General features: G+C 44.3%; 1 protein-coding gene across 7 annotated transcripts in view; it reads left to right on the top strand.

The window, feature by feature from the left end:
- Positions 1-243: 243 nt before the first annotated feature.
- LOC125163935 (zinc finger protein 705A-like) overlaps positions 244-11552 on the top strand; it is a 32017-nt gene continuing 20708 nt past the window's right edge. For 2 of the 7 annotated variants that reach the window (XM_047856270.1, XM_047856271.1), the window contains exons 1-3: positions 245-749; positions 7741-8022; positions 8291-8361. The gene's annotated coding sequence lies outside the window, so the exon portion shown is untranslated. Of the gene's footprint in view, positions 750-3702; positions 3841-6312; positions 7392-7740; positions 8023-8290; positions 8362-11552 lie in introns of those variants that run through there. The other 5 variants (XM_047856272.1, XM_047856277.1, XM_047856276.1 and 2 more) reach the window with 5 other exon arrangements.

Raw genomic sequence — 11552 nt, 5'->3', positions numbered from 1 at the left:
TCCCCGCGAACAGGGAGGAGAAATGTTAGAAATGTTAGCTACCCTCCGTGGTCCGGCTGAACCCCTGGGTTCGCACAAGTGAATTCGGCGTTCACACTCGTTCTATCGGAAAGGAAACCACAATTTGATAGGCGGAGCCGCAGACGCCCCTGCCCCGTCCACGCCGCCGCAGGGGTGTCCCCGCAATCCGAGCGCCTCTCGCGGTCCGCGGGACTCTGGCGCGCACGTAGGGTTATTTAAGCCGTTCTCACGCTGTTGCGAAGGAAACAACTCCGCATTCGGAATTACCGGCGCGCCAACGCTAAGCTTTTACCTTAGCGTATCTGAGTCATTTAACGTGGCGTAGGGTGGGCAGCCCGGCGCCACAGGCCACCCCGCCACCTGGAGGCAAACGCCGGGACCCAAGCTCCGGGCGGAAGAACTTGCAGAACGAAAACGCCCTGGGGGCGGGGCGGAGACTTGCATAAGCCACACCCAAGCCCTTCCTTCCAGACCCCGCCCCGTCCGAGGTCCCCGTTTCCGGCCGACCCGGATGCAGATTTCCCAAACGGAAGGGCTCTTTTCCCGGTGCGGGTTTCAGCGTTTCTAGTTGCAGCTGGCACGTTGATGGTCTGGGTGTTGCGGCCTCCACACCCGGAGTCCGGGCCCTCGCTAACTTGACAGTCCCCGCATCCGCCAGCCCCGCCCGCGGGGAGCCCGGCCTGGTCGGAAGACGTTGTGCTGCTGCACTGGATCCGCGTCTGTTTCCGGTAAACTGCCTCCCAGGCCGTTTCGCCCGTTTTTCTGCCTCCGTTCTTTTCACCGTCTCTCCCTGGCCCCCGCGCGTGTCAAGGCCCCACTGGCGGGGTGCATGGTCGCCCTTCGCGGTACCGAGGGGGCAGCACCACGACGCCCTGCTCTCCGGATCCTGCAGACCCCAGCCCCCTCCTGAGTTCCTCTCTCCCTTCTCGCGTCTTTCTGGGGCCGGCCCTGCTGGTCCTTGGGCTCTCCACAGTCAGTTCCTCAGGGAGGCCCTGAGTCCCTTGCTGGGGCTTTCACCTGCCCCTGTCCTGTGGCACCCCTTGTTCTGTCCCGTCCCATCCTGCTGGCTGTGCCTGTCAGGTATTGTTTACATTCCCGATGAGCCACTACAAAGCGTGCTTCTGGACAGGGGCATCTTCATTCTGTTCCTGTGAATGTGAAGGTGGGGCCGGGGGATAGGGGAAAGAGAGAGACCAGGGAGAAGCAGGGAGCTACAGCCAAAGAGAGTGATGAGAAAAAGCAGCTGTGAAATCGAGGAGAGGGAAGTGGGTCCGATGGGCTTTGAAAGACCAAATAAGAGTGAGAGCGTGACATGAGCTAGAAGCAGTGGAATAAATGAAAGTGGCAAAAAAAGGATCAGCAGAGAGATGGAAAAGAGCAGAAGGGAGAGGAGGCGAGCAACAGTAGCAATGGGGGCAAAAGAAGGGTAGATCCCAAATTCATTAGAATTTTGTTTTTAATTCCCAACGTATATTCCCTCTTAAATATGTCAGAGTCAGATGATGAGGTCTTAATGGTTTTATAGTCTGCTATTATATGTTGAAAGTATTCTTTGGTGCTTAGTAAATAATTGTACACTATTTCAGTGTGCCCTTGATTAAGGATATTGGCAATTTTTTATATTAACAGTCAAAACCTAGTTGAACCAATTAGTCTAATATTCCACATCTTCTCTTTCTTCTTATGTGATCTTTTAACCTAGTGGTCTGTGAACTAGTTCCCAGTCAAGTGTGTATCTATTTCCTTTGTCCTTTCTCTGGAAATGACCAAGGATGGGTTGGACTGTTGTGGGACTTTGTTGAAAGATAGCCCATCTGTTCATAATTGGATAAATTACTCAGCTGCTTCTATTGACCTTCTTCCACGGTTTTCAGTGCTACTAATTAGGTATTCTTAATTACCTATTTTTTGGTAGTTTAATCTGATGTTCTGGAAAAGAGGAATTAAATACTTGAGATAGTGATTAAAACCATGAAAGAGAAGCAGCTCTTGCTCAGGTGTATGATATGTGATCTGTAAATTTTAGGGGTAGGGGTGAGAAGGGCAAGCCTTACCACTGTCCCATCCAGGCCATGTCTTTCCTGTGAGGAGACTTCCGCTCTGCTGGCCTCTCCCACCGACCCCTTCACCTGCCCCAGTACACATGCAGGGAGTCACGGGGCAGTTTGATGGGAAAGGGCCCAGGCTTTTTTTTGTCTTTTCTTTTTTTAAGTTTATTTATTGTGAGATAGCACATGAGCCCTTGTGAACAGGGGAGAGGCAGAGAGAGAGGGATAGAGAGAATCCCAAATAGGTTCCACGTGCTGTCAGTGCAGATCCCACACGGGGCTGCATCCTGCAAACCTCGAGATCATGACCTGAGCTGAAATCAAGAGTTGGACGCCAGACCCACTGAGCCAGCCAGGCGCCCCCGGACCTAGGCTCTTTTAGCCAAATAGAGAACAAAAGCATCTCTCCAAGGAGGAGGAAGGAGGAGGTGCTTTGCTCTGTGAAGGGAGCCTGTAGAAGGAATTAGAGTGCTCTTTGGGGAGTTAGGGGTCCTGGAATGGGGGAGAGTTTGAGAAGCTCTGACCCTGTGCTCAGCAGGTATTAGCAGAGACTGGGGTCTTTGTCTTCAAGGGACCGTCAGTCCAGTGCGTGGACTCACCACTGCTGCGGACCGTGTGGGCTTCACTGGGATAGGAGAGTGTTCTGAAGAAATGAGCAGAAAAGCCCGACTGTTGATCTTCACGGAGGAGCGTAATCCTGCTGAATCCCCGTTATTTCAGCGTGCAGCGGAGGACTGGCTTTGCCACAGAGTGAATGCCTTCTCCTGGGTGTGTGTCTGCAGTGCAGGGAGGGGCCGTGCTGTTTCGAAGCCCCGAAAGCCATCGCCACGCTCAGGAGTGAGGGAGTGACTTTCAAGACGGATCTTGGCTGAGAAAGAAGTTTGTCATGTGTTCTTTTTTAATTCCTGACCTGAGGAATCATGTGAAATCATGACCTGAGCCAAAATCAGGAGGTCACTTGACCGGTGAGCCACCCAGGTGCCCCTGCTTTCTTTTTTTAATTCAAGATTTTTAATCCAATCAAGATCGGAAGATACTGCAACGTTTAAGTTCTGGGAGGATCAAATAGAGAGGAGTAGTGGAAGTTATTATTATTTTATAAGTAATAACATAAAATTCATGATATGGCAGGAAATAACAGGACCCAAACATAAAGTTGGAGGTAAAGAACCTAGCTAAGATTAAAAGTTATTCCTCACCTTTTACGGAGAAGATGGCATAAACACCAGGTACGACTGCACGAATACTTTACAATTTAACAGTTGAGGGGCACCTGTGCGGCTCAGTTGGTTATGTGTCCAACTTCGGTTCAGGTCACGATCTCGCGGTTTGTGGGTTCGAGCCCCACGTCGGGCTCTGTACTGACAGGTCAGAGCCTGGAGCCTGCTTCAGATTCTGTGTCTCCTTATCTCTCTCCCCCTCCCCAGCTCACACTCTGTCTTTGTCTCTCTCTCCCTCCCTCCCTCCCTCCCTCCCTCCCTCCCTCTCTCTCTCTCCCTCTCTCTCTCTCCCTCTCTCTCTCCCTCTCTCTCTCTCTCCCTCCCCCCCTCTCAAAAATAAACATTAAAAAAATAATAAAATAAGATGAACAGTTGAAAGCATCTACCTCCAAAATTACCTACCTTATTTGTGAAATAAGTTACCAACCATCTGATGAATGAAAGAGGAAGGACAAGTCGATGGAAATTTATCTGTCATAGCTAAATTTTGAAATAGCATTTATTTTGCATGGGAGTTGGAATTTACATGCAAGACCTAACACGATTGCCAGGTATTTTTGAGAAATGACCAAAATGACCTGAGATACAGTTGCGTATTTACTGTGCTGTGTACTGGAATTATTTCATTGTGAGAGGCAGAAACTTTCAGCCAAAAGATTTTTCTCTGCAGACGTAGAGATTCCACTTAAACATATAATTCAGTTGTGAATGAGATGGCGGTGAAAGTATTTACTGCGTTGTGCTCTGTATTAATATTTTATTTATTTTCCCATTAGCCAAAAGATAAAGTATAAGGCTGGCTTCCCATTTTAATTATAAATTAATAAATTCTTAACATGTTCTTGAAAGCCCCCTAACACTCTCCTCCTCCACCCTAGTAACATAGTTTATGTATGCTGCATCATAATATATTTGCAGATTTTCATATTTATTCGGCTTTCATCTTATCTTCAAGCCCAGATTTCCCCCAGGGAGTTTGAGGTTTGTGTCCATGGAATCCCAGGGTGTCTGCTTCCCTCCTGTATCTGTCTTTAGACATTTGTTGTATCAAAGCAGCATCTTAAATCTGAATTTTACTGTTAGCAGTAATCAGTCCCCCATTCTCATGTCCTATTTTTGACTATTTGTGTCCCTTTTCCATTTTTGTCTTTAATCTGTTTCATTATTTTGACTGCCTACTCCAAGGTTTTAGAGCTGTGCTATCCAATAAAGTAACCATTAGTGACATGTGCTTATTAAATTTAGATTAATTACAATTAAATAACTAAAGACCCTCGCTAATGCTAGCCAGATTTCAGGTGGTTTTTTTTTTTTTTTAAGTTTTAAAATTTTTTCAAAAGTTTATTTACTTTTGACAGAGCATGAGTGAAGCAAGGGCAGAGAGAGAGGGAGACACCGAATCCGAAGCAGGCTCCGGGCTCTGAGCTGTCAGCACAGACCCCGATGCGGGGCTCCAACCCGCGAACCGCAAGGGCATGACCTGAGCCAGAGTTGGATGTTTATGTGACTGAGCCCCCCCAGGCGCCCCAGATTTTAGGTGCCCTTTAATGACATGGATCTGATGGCTGCTGTGTGGATAATGTAGGTAACAGAGCATTTCCTTCATCACAGCAAGTTCCACCGAACTCCTTGTTCTACATCTTAGGTTTTTACTGGACTTTTTTGGCTTCTAAGTAATTTCTTTTCTGCTTCTCCCTATTCCCTTTAATGGGTTTCCTCAAGTAGTTTTTTCGTTTCATTTCTTTTCTTGAGGTAGGTGCTTATATCATTTATTTAATCTTTAATTAATTAAATATTTAAGATAAAATTTTCTGTGAATATTGCTTTAGTTTGTTCCATTGGTACATTTATATATGTATAGGGACATTGCAGGTTCCTTTTTTTTTTTTTAATGCGAGGTTTTCCTCCATCCTTGTGTCACAAGCCCTTTGTATTCAGGGACCGCTGTGCACTGTAAAGGGAGATCTTCTCTTTGGGAGTGTGATGCTTTCATATATGAAATTCTAGAATAATTACAAATTTCATTCTATTTTCACCTTTTCTGAACAGCTGTGGATGTACTGGATGTTAAAAATTATGAAAGGTTGGATTTTGATTTGTGATCAAATGAGCTGATAGGTTTTTCCATTTACAGTATTAATTTGAAGGATACAGTTGTTCTAGTTTTATACTTCTTCATACGTAAAGCTATTTTCCTGTACTCTGTGCCTTTGCTTTCCAATCTGTGTATTGCTAGAAGGTTAGAGGCAAGAAGGCAAGACTCTCTTGGTTAACCTGTAAACTGCCGTCTCCCCAGCACCTGGAATAGCTTGGCGCATCACTGGTCTTGGGATTTGAGGGAGCTCACTTAGTAATATCATTTTTTCAGACTGCACTTCGGAAAGAAAAGGAAACACAGGTGAATGGGAATAGATACCAGTCATTTTTTTTGGCACATCTGTTGGAGAACCTGGTTTTGGAATGGAGAAAACAAATGTTGCACCCCAGACCTAAGCAGCTGTGTTCAGATAGCCTGGGAAGGACTGGGAAATCTTAATGGTTAGTTAGCAGTGCTCTAAAAAATAGTGAGGTGATATTGAGGATGCACAAGGCCTTCTTCCCAGTGACCCTTTAAGAGATCTCGAGGGAGGGGCTGAGCTGTGTAATCACCCATCCTGAAGTCATCAAAGACGTGTCACTATTCCTGGTTGGGTGGGAAGTTGGTTAGTATAGTGTTGTGTGAATGAATGGATAACTTGGAACTGTTAAATAGGTTTTATTGGTTCTAAAGTTGGCTTATATAGCTATTTTATTTATTTATTTATTTATTTATTTATTTATTTATTTATTTATTTTTTATTTATTTATATTCATTTTTGAGAGAGAGAGAGAGAGACAGAGTGTGAGCAGGGGAAGGGCAGAGAGGGAGACACAGAATCCGAAGCAGGCTCCAGGCTCTGAGCTGTCAGCACAGAGCCTGACCCGGGGCTCAAACTTGTTAACTGCGAGATCATGACCTGAGCCGAAATCCGCAGTCGGAGGCTTAACCGACTGAGCCACCCAGCTGTTCCCGTCCACGAATCTTTCTTAAATCCATGTCTTGTGATAGTTGAGGAAGAGTTTACTTGGTTATAAGGTTAAAGGTCACAGTTGGTTCCCCACTTTGTTCAGTGAATGTCCTTTTATACCTCACTTGAGTTTTTACTATGATCCTCAAATCATTCTTTGTCTATGAATTACAGACTCTATGGGGACGGGGCACTTTGTTTTGTATTGCTGTATATATGTTTTTCCAAACAGTGCATTTTCACGCACGAATTGCTTTTTTTGTATGTTTTAATACTTCTTTATTGAAATAATTCATAAAATTATTTTTTGTCATATTATTTCATTTGTTATCTTTACCACTAACATGGGTTCTCTAGGTTGTGGGCTTGTATTTCAAGCTTTCAATGATTTTTTATTTAATCCTTTTACCTTTTGCTCATTTTAAGCCTGTCTGTGACATTAATGAGTGACTTTTCAGCAGTGTGTCTGTTACTTTCTCTTCTCTCCCAATGTAGTCTCTTTTAAATGATTTTTTTATTTTATTTTTGAAAGTTTTGGAGTTTTGCCGAGTCATTTCCTTCTTCCCTTGTCCTGTAATCTCTTTCATCCTAATTCTGCTTTGAAGTCCTTTTTTTAAGGTTTCTAATGATTTGTTGTCTATCCATTACCAAAATTATTGGATAGCTTCTAAAGATGTTTTGCTCCAAGCCACGGGATTCTTTGAATATTAATATTCAATTACTTTTTCACTCCTGCCTCTTTCTTTTTAATAGCTACTGTGTTGGTTACTTTTTTCATGTCATTTTTATGAAGTTGAATTCTTAAACCCAATGAATTCATGGTGGTAGTTTGCAGAAAAATAAATGTCGGGGTTGTGCTATAGGAGGACCTCTTCCTGGCTCAAAATAATGACTGTTTAACACAGGACATTTGGAAAGTTTGTGGGACCTAGTTGGGAGTTTTCATAATATAAGAAATAATCAGCTACTGAGCTGCTTTTTATTTATGGTTCTCATTCATTCATGTTCCTCTTTGATGCCTACCACTTGGAAACACAGACAAAGCACAGTGATACGTAGGTAAAATTTTCCTTCCTACTCATAGGACTTTCCTGTTCATATGTGTAGGGATTCCCTGGATATCCCTAGATTTCCTTTGAATAAAAATTCTAAAGGTAGAACATAATTTTACATTTCAATCTAAATTTGTCTTGAAGGCAAAATCTAACATAATCCCACGGCCAGTGCGTTACTAGTTTCCTGAGATCTTCCTTCTCTCTCCTTGGACTCTCCCATATGCTCTGGATAACTCAGTTGGTAAACCGTATTTATAGAGAATCTTTTGGGCATTGTGAAGTGTCCTGGATATTGGCTACCTTTCTCCAGTTATCAGATGCTTGCATTAATACAGAGTTTCTCTTTCAGATCTGAATCAAAGCTCTGTTCTCTCCACTGGGTGGCTCATAGGAAAACAAGAGGATACAGTACCCAGAATCCAGCTGTCACCTCCCCAGAAATTTAAACACTTCTCCAGTTCCTCAGACCCCTCAACTCACCCCAGAAGGCAAAAGATTCAATTTCTCCATCATAGTACATGCATACAACGGGCAGAGAGCAAAGCTTGGTAATCACCTTGGCATTGCCTATCTCTGTGATGCTGAAGACATTCTCATCTCTGTGCATTACAGAAGAGATTCAGATTTCCAGGTGTGGACCAGTGTGCAGGGGAGGGGTGTTCCCACTCTTCTGAAGGGCAGGTACCTTGAAGCTCAAGAGAGGTACTCAGAAGGGTATAGAGTCTCAGTCCAAGTGCCCTAAAAGGGAAAATATTGGAATAGAAGCTTAGGGCACAGTTGGAACAGGATATCCAACCACTTTCTGGCCTCGTAGCCATGGAGAAGGACAGCAAGGGAGCGGGGTGAAACTGGGGCTCTTGTCAGTCTTGGAGATGAACGCCAGTTTTCTTCCTCTACAGAGTTGGTAAGCTTTGGAAGATGCTAGTGGAGCATTCTGCACTATGGAGACATGTACGTGACACCTTACAGGGTATGTATGGACTCTGGGAAAATGCTTGCGGGGATCCGCTTTATGTGGATGGCAGCTGGGATGGCAGTTCTTACACAAAACCCATCTTGGGCCCTCCAGAGACTGTATATATGATGGCTCAGTGGAGCTTTGATACTGTCCAAGAGCCCTGGACATCAATCATTCCACTTTTTTCTTTTAATCTTTATTTATTTTCGAGAGAGAGACCGACAGTGTGCAAGTGGGGGAGGAACAGAGAGAGAGGGAGACACAGAATCCGAACTAACCTCTAGTTGCGTGTCGCATACTTGAGGAAACTCCCAGTCACCAAACTTCCCCAATTCCTGACAAGTCTAGAACTGTACAACCCTAAAATGTCCAAGTCCAAGTCATGGATCTTTGAGGAAAGTGACTTCTCTTCACTATTCTTCCAACACAACTTTGGCCTGGACCCTGTTCCTGTCTTCATGACAGGTAGGTGGTGACCTCGTCCAGGCTGAAGGCTCTGCATTTCGTGGGAGTAGGGGACATTTCCTTGAGTGTCAGGAAAGGGGCTCATGATGGCCCTCTCTGAGGTTGATGGGTTCCACCACCTAAAACTGGTGAACTTCTCAGCAGATGGATTCCTACAGGCAGTAGTCTGTATCTTCAGAAGCTTTAGAAACTCAGTAGGAGGAGAGCGAATGGTCTCACGAGCCAAGTATTGTTTCAACTAGAAGGGATGGATTCACTGCAGCCCCTGGAGCCAAATATTCCTCCCACCACTGAAGCCTTGCCCTCTACTTGACACATGTGTGGTGGCCTCAGGCCCCGACCCCAAATCTTCAAGCTCCTGGAAGTCCATGCCCCATGTCAGAAGGGAGGATGCCAAGGCTTTTCCGCAGGAAGTTCCGTGCTACTCTGGTCCCCTTTAGTTCCAGCCCAACCTTATCCCGAAGGGTGGAAGTGATGCCACAAAAGGACTCGGTCCCATTTCTCACCACTCTTACTTACAAACCATATGCCCTTTTTATCCTTTCTCTTCCTGCAAGTGGTTATCCATCTGGGGTTCCTATTTTTCTGAGACATTTGAAACCGTGAGAACATAACTCATAAACTGTGGTCAGGCAATAGGCTTTTGACCCAGATAAATATGAGCAAATAGGTGAGTAAATTATATGCTGTATGGTTTTTGTCAGGTCATGTGAATCCTCTGCAAGCTGGCTTTCTAAGAGGAAAAGTGAAGATAATAATGGCAAACTTATAGGGTCTGAATAAATGGCAAGATTATAAGTAAATACCCGTCACCTAATATGTGATCAATATTGATGATGTATTTGGGCAGCTAGCTTCTTAGATCTTCCATGACTTCTCCGTAGACTTCGTACAGAGCAGGGCTAGAAGATGTCACTGAGTTTAAGAGAATCAGTGGTCCTGGAATGGACACACCTCTGCTGGAATGGAGTCTGGGCTAGGGACCACAGCGCTAACCATGATTATCTTTGGGGACGTGGGTTTGGGGGTTATAGAAATTTTGAAGATTTTGAAATGTTTATTTTTCATATTAAACACTTTTTAAAAAGTGTGTGTTTTAGGAATGGTAAAAAGCATGTTACTTTTAAAGTAATGTTACCAATTTTAAGTAAAATATGCAAGATTTTATATGGCAGATGACGGAGGAAAGTAGTATTCTCTCAAGATGATGCTCATGGAGGCAAGAAGCCACATTCTGTGGTCTTGTTGGAAAGGGAAACATACAGGTCAGTGGCCTCTGGAGAGTAGTAGTTAACTGACTCTCTGAAACAGACAAAGCACTGATTTATACCATTTGCTGGTTTCCTTGTATACCGTGGCAAAATTCAAGCTAACAAAGGCTTTCCATCCAGTTTCCAAACCTCTGAATATTTTATTTTTTTATTTTTTTTATTTATTTATTTTTTTCAACGTTTATTTATTTTTGGGACAGAGAGAGACAGAGCATGAACGGGGGAGGGGCAGAGAGAGAGGGAGACACAGAATCGGAAACAGGCTCCAGGCTCTGAGCCATCAGCCCAGAGCCCGACGCGGGGCTCGAACTCACGGACCGCGAGATCGTGACCTGGCTGAAGTCGGACGCTTAACCGACTGCGCCACCCAGGCGCCCCCCTCTGAATATTTTATAAGCAACTCTTAGGAGCCAGTCCATGCCAGATCAAGCATAACTGCCAGAGGCACTGAAGGAATATATAAAAGAAAATTAGTAACTCTCCTTTGTTGCCCCAGGGTAGGAGTATAATGGTGGAATTGAGAAGAACAATCTCACTAGGATGCTGTGGCTTATGTTTTAAGGAAGCCAGTTAGAGTAGCTCCTCTTACCTCTGACCCAATGACCTCTTGAATGGACCTAGCTTTTTGTAGTTGGGAAGAATAGAGTCCAGAAACATAAGCCCACTCCCTTACAAAACCAGCCCTGTCACAACTGTCACAACCGTTCTATTTGTTTGAAAAGGGAGGAGCTGCAAGGGTCTTGAGTGCTGCTGTAGGTGGAGCTCGGTGACGGTGAATGAACGAAGTTCCATGATTCCACGCAATCAGGACCCAAGGGAAAACCGTGGTTGTGAATGACTGACTTTCTGCAGTATTCGTATCATTCCTCTTTGAGGGTTAAATAGATTCGGCACTGATTAAATCTTGGTGGAGTTCTGGGATGCTGCCAAGGCTGACGCCCCAGGGCAGAAATCCAAAGCTTAAGTGGTCCAGCCTCTTCAACTCTTACAACATTCTACGAGAAGTTATTTTAACTTTCAGTCACTAGGTGTGAAGGATGTAAGCTGCTTTGGACATATCTATGTTCCATAGCTTGAAATTTCCCTAATGTGTAAAGAAGGTGTTTGGGGATGGGTGGATGGTAGTCCAAATCAAACTTCTATGTTAACTATAAGTCAACACTATGGTCATTTTAAATTCAGAAAAGCGAGGTTACTGGATGGACTGGTCTAAGGAAGACTAATCCATCTATTTCTGGACTTAGTTACAGAAATAGGAAACAATAGGAAAAATATATCCTAAACCCAGACAATGTCATTACTTAATCTCAAAGGAAAGATGAGCTCCAGTACCATGCCAGAGCAGAAGGGGGCTTTTTATATACTCCAAACTCCAGGAATTTTCAAAAGGAGGAGCTGTCAAAGGGAAATGTAATAAAAGTGCCAAAAGTGAAAAGAGAGTTGAGTGGGCACTTGACTACCTCAAAG

The sequence above is a fragment of the Prionailurus viverrinus genome, chromosome B1 (genome assembly GCF_022837055.1).
Source record: "Prionailurus viverrinus isolate Anna chromosome B1, UM_Priviv_1.0, whole genome shotgun sequence".
NCBI lineage: Eukaryota > Metazoa > Chordata > Mammalia > Carnivora > Felidae > Prionailurus > Prionailurus viverrinus.
This window is presented reverse-complemented; position numbering and strand designations above follow the sequence as displayed.